This window comes from Pseudorca crassidens, chromosome 5 (assembly GCF_039906515.1).
Source record: "Pseudorca crassidens isolate mPseCra1 chromosome 5, mPseCra1.hap1, whole genome shotgun sequence".
Taxonomy (NCBI): domain Eukaryota; kingdom Metazoa; phylum Chordata; class Mammalia; order Artiodactyla; family Delphinidae; genus Pseudorca; species Pseudorca crassidens.
The window spans coordinates 30,598,868-30,605,688 of NC_090300.1; the positions used below are offsets into that span (position 1 = coordinate 30,598,868).

Here is a 6,821-nt window from a genome sequence, read left to right on the forward strand (position 1 = left end):
AAAGGGAACGAGAGGCAGGGCCTACCCTGTATTGTTGCAAGGTTTCTACATTTTTACGTGGAATAGTACAATTCTAACTTTAAGTAGATTGAAAACTTAAGGACGTATATTATAATCCCTACAACAACCACTAAAAAATATGATTGAAAGAGACATAGTTGAAAAGCCAAAGAAGAATTCTAAAAATTATTAAATTAATCCAAAAGAAAGCAGGAAAGGAGCAGGAGAGGAACAAAATCAGAGAACACAAATAGAAATCACATTAAAAATGCTTAATCACTATTCAAAAATAAAATAAATAAATCATTGATACAGGGAACAATATGGATGAATCCTTAAATTCATCCAGAATAAGCATCAAAAAAGAATGTATACTGTGAATCTTTATTTTCTATATCTATATCTATTTATCCATCTAGCTAGCTAACTAGCTATCAAATTCACTTGTATGAAGTACTAAAGTACTGAACTGAATCTATGGTGGAAAAAATCAGCAACCGTTGCCTTAGTGGGAAGAGGGCAGGGATTTAACTGGAAGGGGCCTGAGGGGATTTTCTTGGGTGATAGTTATATTATGTATCTTTAAAGAGATTTGGGTTGAATGTGTGTATGCATGTCAGATTCATCAAATGGTACACTTAAGATTTGTGAGTTTCATTGTATGTAAGTTTACCTAAAAAGAAAAAAGTAAATTAATATTCACTTTAATTATGGTACACATGCTAAAATATTTAGGGTGAAGTTTACTGATTTCTGCAACTTACTTGCATTAAAAAATAAGGTAAATGATGGATAGAGAGTTGGATAGATGGTAGATATATCATAAAATAATTATAATCAAATGTCGATTGTAGAATCTAGGTAGTGAATACATGGTATACATTTTTTCGACTTTCCTGTATGTTTGAAAGCTTTTATAATGAAAAATTGGTTAAAAAAAAAAGGTGAAACAAACCATTTTCAGATAAAACCTGTGGAAATTTGTTGCCAGCAGACCTGCACTACAATAAATGCTAAGAAAGTTTCATGTGGAAGGGAAATGATACCAGGTGAAAATGTGAATCTGTAAGGAGGAAAGAAGAACCCTGGAAATCATAAATAGCACATACTGTTTTTCCTCTATTTTCTATGTTACTTAAAGCCAACTGACTGTTTAAAGCAAAAATGATGACAAATGTATTGTGGCATTTAAAATATATGTAGAAGTGAAATATTACAACAACAAGAGTACAAAGTCAGGAGGGGGTGTAAAGAGAATTACACTTTGTAAGTTTCTTCATTGTAAAGGAAGTAATATTAATTTCAGACAGAATGTGATAAGGTTATATATTTTAATTATGAGAGAAACCACAAAACATAAACAAAAAGAGTTATAACTAAATAGCCGATGAATGGAATGTAGAACTGAAAAATGCTTGATTAACCCCAAATGAAAGAAGGAAAAGAGGAAGAGAGAACAGAGTAGATAAGTAAAAAAATAAGAATTACATTAAATGTAAATGGACTAAATATGCTGCTTAAAAGGCAAGAGATTCTCAGACCAGATAAGAAAGCAAGACCTAAATCTATGCTGTTTAAAAGATATACACTTGAAATACAAAGACACAAGGAGGTTAAAGTAAAAGGAAGGAAAATATATGCCGTGCCAATACTAAGCACAGGAAAGCTGGTGTGGCTATATTACTATCCCAGAAGGAGCATTACCAGAAATAAAGTGGGTCATTTCATAGTGAGGGGCTGTGTTTTGGTTTAAACATCTCTAATAAGGATTCTGAATTTCAATCAGAATATTTGCCAAAACAGCTGTTTTGTGTTTGAGTTCTTCATTTTTTATTTCTCTTCCTCTCACGTCTCATGTAACTCCTTCCTCTCTAATATTATTAATTTGTAATAAAGTGCTTTTCCCATTTTTATTTCTTTAAAACTAATTAGCAAAAATAAAATTTAAATAATTGCCCATAGTTTCCTCTTTGTAACAATACATTTGCCTTCCTTTTATCTTGTCCCTCTGTGGTCCTGGTGCATAGGCATTTACAGTTTTTATAGCTGAAATTATAACACGGGTACAATTTTGTGGTCTGGTCATTCTCTTATATCAGTAAAACACCCTGTCTATGTTGCATGTATTATGGCAAGTTTTCTCAGCCTTGGCACTATTGAAATTTTGCACCAGATTTGTTTGTGGGGAGCTGTCCTGTGCATTGTGGGTGGCTTAGCAGCACCGCTGAACTCCACAATTACTAGATTCCAGTAGACCCCAACCCCCTAATTGTGACAATCAAAAATGTCTCCACTTTGCCAAAAGTTCCCTGGGAGGTAAAATCACCCCTCGTTGAGGGCCACTGAATCTGGGAATCATTTTTATTCACAGCCTGACATTATATACATTTAGTTGAGGACTCATACTTTGCCAAAATAATTCCTATTACTGGACATATTATTTCCAACGCTTTCCATTTAAATTTAAATTCCATTTAAATTTCACTATAAGAGGCATGCTCATAGCCATTCCTTCCTTCTAGGCTACTTATTTTCCTTAGAGTAAATTCCTGGGTATGGGATGTGTGGGTTCAAGGACATTTGACCATCCTCTTTCGAGGACTTTGAGGAGAAGAACGATCCTCAGAGTGATCGAAAGCTGGGGATTTCCATGCCCTGAATTAGTCCCCTGCCAATATAAATCACACAAATCATTTAGGAACCATCTGTGTCATGGAGAAAAGTGCAAGGTGACTTATACATTTTGGTGCTGGGTCAACAAATTAGTTATCTGAGCTATAAATTACTGCAGTGATCCATAAATCAAACCTGTATTATATAAATCAATAGATACAGATATATGATGAGAATTTAAGAATACTAATTTATAAAATGCATTATGATAAATTGAACCACGCAATAAAGGAAAACTGTGGCACATCCATCAGTGCCTCCTCACCCAAGGAGACATTAGATGCCCAGACTGGCAGCAAAGGAGCTGGGAAGGAAAGTCAATAGACTCTGCATGGAAGGGGAATATGGAAAACTCTTAGTGATTCCTGCAAAATAGATTGCTGATGTATATTTTAAATTTCAAGAAACATCTAAAGTGCAGTTTTCCTTTTTTGTATTTTTTTCCTCCAGAGTGTCTGGTGCCTCTGGATTTAAGGATGGTTGAGAAAGTAGCCAAGCTTTTTCTTGCTTCTCTGCATGCTGCTGCTCCAGCCTGGAATTCTTCCCTCCAGTTCTCTCTCTTCACTTATATTCATCCTCCGGTTCTCAGTTTGAATGTCCTTTCTTCAGGGACACCTTCCCCCACACCCCTGACTGGATCAGGTCATCCTGTCAAGGGCTTCTATAGCTTCCTGCTTCCTCATTGCTTATGTATCCATTCCCACCCATTGTTCATGCCCATGATCGCTCTCCAGCATGAGAGCATAAGCTCCAGAGGAAAATAGTAGCGTCTGCCTTATCCTCTGCTATATATCCAGTACCTAGTACATTGCTACAGACTACACACACTAGTGTTTCTGGAATAACTGAATGACAGGAGAAAGGAGGGTCCCATAGGTAGGGGCTGGGGGCTTGGAGATGCCATCTCTGGCAGATGCTGGGTCAGTGATGCGTAGTATTTATTCTAAACTTCCTCAGCTGTTTTATGAGAACTTATTAAAGGAATGTTGTGGGTCGATAAGTTTGAAAAAATTGCATATTTCATTCCGCACTAGGAGAGTTGGGATGCACATCACCATAGGAAAGGCTCTTCTAGTTAAAAATGTTAAATATTGGGCTTCCCTGGTGGCGCAGTGGTTGAGAGTCCGCCTGCCAATGCAGGGGACGCGGGTTCGTGCCCCGGTCCGGGAAGATCCCACATGCCGCAGAGCGGCTAGACCCGTGAGCCATGGCCGCTGAGGCTGCGCGTCCGGAGCCTGTGCTCCGCAACGGGAGAGGCCACAACAGTGAGAGGCCCGCGTACTGCAAAAAAAAAAAAAAAAAAAGTTAAATATTGTTTCACTGAGGTCAGGGTATCCAAACAGAGGGAGGTTATCTGGCTTGTGAGTTTTGCCGGATCCAATCACCAGCCCCTGATCAACACAGTTTTCTTAGGCGTTTCATGGTCTCCCCATCCTGGACAAGGTGATGCCAGAGACACAGGCTACAAATCCTTTCCTACCAAGAGATCGTGTCTTGTTGGGGATACACATACGTACCTGTAACTGAAATCTCAGGCAAACTCTCTGGGGTACGAAACAAAAATTTATTTTTTTCTAACCACAGCCTTTAAACCTGCTCTATTGTATTTCCCTTCCCCACCTCTCGACAAGAGTTCCTGCAGACCCCGCGATTTTATGGTCCCTTTAACTATAGAAATAGTCATCCTGACAATCAAGACTCACGTTCACGCAGCAGCAAGTCCTTCTGCTTAAATCCCCACTTCAGCTTCTCTCCCATCCAAAGCCTCTCCTCCCCCAGCTCAGCTGTGGCCTGTGACTGAGGTCTTCTTTTATTCTGTCTTCATCTTCAGCTCTTCTGGGGTGGGCAGGAGGAGGGGGACTTAAAGACAAGGGCCAGACACGCTTACACCCGGCTAGAGATGGCGGCGGCAGCGGCGGGGGACTTCGACTCCTGGGACGCGGACACGTTCTCTGTGGAAGACCCGGTGCGGAAGGTGGGGGGCGGCAGCACCGCCGGCGGGGACCGTTGGGAAGGCGAGGACGAGGACGTCAAGGATAACTGGGATGATGATGATGATGATGGAAAAAAAAGAAGCAGAAGTAAAACCAGAAGTAAAAATTTCAGAAAAGAAAAAAACAGCAGAGAAGATAAAAGAGAAAGAATGGCAGCGGAAGAAAAGGCAAGAAGAAATTAAAAAGAGGTTAGAAGAACCTGAAGAACCTAAAGTGCTAACACCAGACAGATAAACTGCGGCTAAAGAAATTACAGGAAGAGTCAGACCTTGAATGAGCGAAAGAAACTTTTGGTGTTAATAATACAGTTTATGGAATAGATGGTATGAACCCATCTTCAAGGGATGACTTCACAGAGTTTGGAAAGTTACTAAAAAAATCACACAATATGAAAAATCACTATACTATGCCAGTTTTTTGGAAGCCTTAGTTCGAGATGTGTGTATTTCATTGGAAATTGATGACTTGAAAAAGATTACCAGTTCATTGACTGTACTTTGCAGTGAAAAACAGAAGCAAGAAAAGCAAAGCAAAGCCAAAAAGAAGAAGAAAGGCATGGTTCCCGGAGGGGGATTAAAGGCTACCATGAAAGACCATCTGGCAGATCATGGTGGTTATGATGGAGGATATGTTCAAGATTTTGAAGACTTCACGTGACGTTTTATCTTCTCCTGGTGTCTTCTTTCTGTTGCCCACAATCCCTTCAACGTGTAGCACAACTTCCTTTCCTTTCAGTTCTGCCAAATGCTACAATCAGAAGTGCAGTATCTTTTGTGCTGGTTATTAACCCCTTGACACTTAGATGCTAATGTGCAAATGAGGGAACTTGGATCTTGCTGCCAAGGGGTTAAAACTGGGAACCTCCATTGCTACTAAATCATAGTTTAAAAAAACAGACCTAATAATGTTGTTGTTGCTATCTGATTCCGTAGCAGCGGTCACTAAATTGGAAACAAAGGTTGCAATAGGACAAAAAATTGTGTAGTATTTACCAGCACCATTCAGTAATACAGCCTTAACCATACCTCCTTGAACTACTTCATAACTTGTCAAGAAAAGCAGTCTGCTGTAAGGGCATGTGGTGTGCACCTAGTATTAAAGTTGCTTTGTCTTAAAATTGAGCGTGAGGATATTAAAAATACATTGTGAAGAAGACTGCTTATCTCAGAGTGAAGATGGCGGCTGAAAAGCGCTAGTTTGATACTTAAAAATTAAATGACCAAAACCCTCCAACTTGGAAGCTGAAGAAGGTCAACCTCTCCATTATTGCATTACCAAGTTGTGGAATCTCTTGAGTGCATAGACTCTAGTTTCTATCTATCAGACTATTCTACTGAGGGAGTGCTTCAGATGGGGGAGGGAAACTCCTTACTACCTATTTTATTTGTCTGATTTAAGTGTCTGAGAAACAAATCTCCTTTGTTCTCTGAGGCGGCAGCGGATCAGCTTTAACGGGGTTTTGGCATTTCCTTTATAAAACTTTGTTTTGTTCCGCAAACTGCGCCATTTAACTACAGTTTGGTAAATTGTTATGTTAACAATTATGACATCTGCAATGTTTTATAAAGCAACTAATTGAATAAAGTCACTATTGTGAGGAAAAAAATAAAATAAAGACAAAGGCCAAAACCTTTGTGCTTAATGGGCCATGCCGTTGTGGTCCCCTCTCCACTCGCGGGGGCTGGGCGTGGATGGTCTCCAGGGACAGGCAGGGTCATGCTGGCTGTCTTGCAGGTGAATATGTGGACTTTTCTGAAGCCCCTCAGGAGGCGGCTCCCCACGGTCCAGGTCCCTGACCTCTTGTGACGCTCCTGTCTGCCCCCCAACCCAGGCTCTTCCTGGGGGAGCCTCTTGCCCTGGCAGCCCATCCCTGGGGTGATGCCAGCCCACTTCCTCCCATGGCACTGGCTAGGACCATGGGAGGGGCACCCTTGTCCCTCCAGACTCTGTGGCTCTGTCACCTCGTGGGGCTGTCATGGGCTGGTCTGCTCAGACTCCCACCTTCAGAGCTCTCCAGGTGACCCTCAGGAGACTGTGGCCCCTCCCTCCCAAAGTCTGGGCCACCCACAGCCAAGCCTTCCAAGAACAGTCTCGCCACAGTCTGCACCGGGGCAGCCTTGGGGCCGACATCTGGCTGGAGAGGGGCAGCCAGGC

The 6,821-nt window shown here is 41.1% G+C and overlaps 1 pseudogene; it reads left to right on the forward strand.

Annotated features, from left to right (window-relative positions):
* Positions 1-4,557: 4,557 nt before the first annotated feature.
* Positions 4,558-6,158, forward strand: LOC137224390 (eukaryotic translation initiation factor 3 subunit J-like; annotated as a pseudogene).
* The last annotated feature ends 663 nt before the right edge of the window (positions 6,159-6,821 follow it).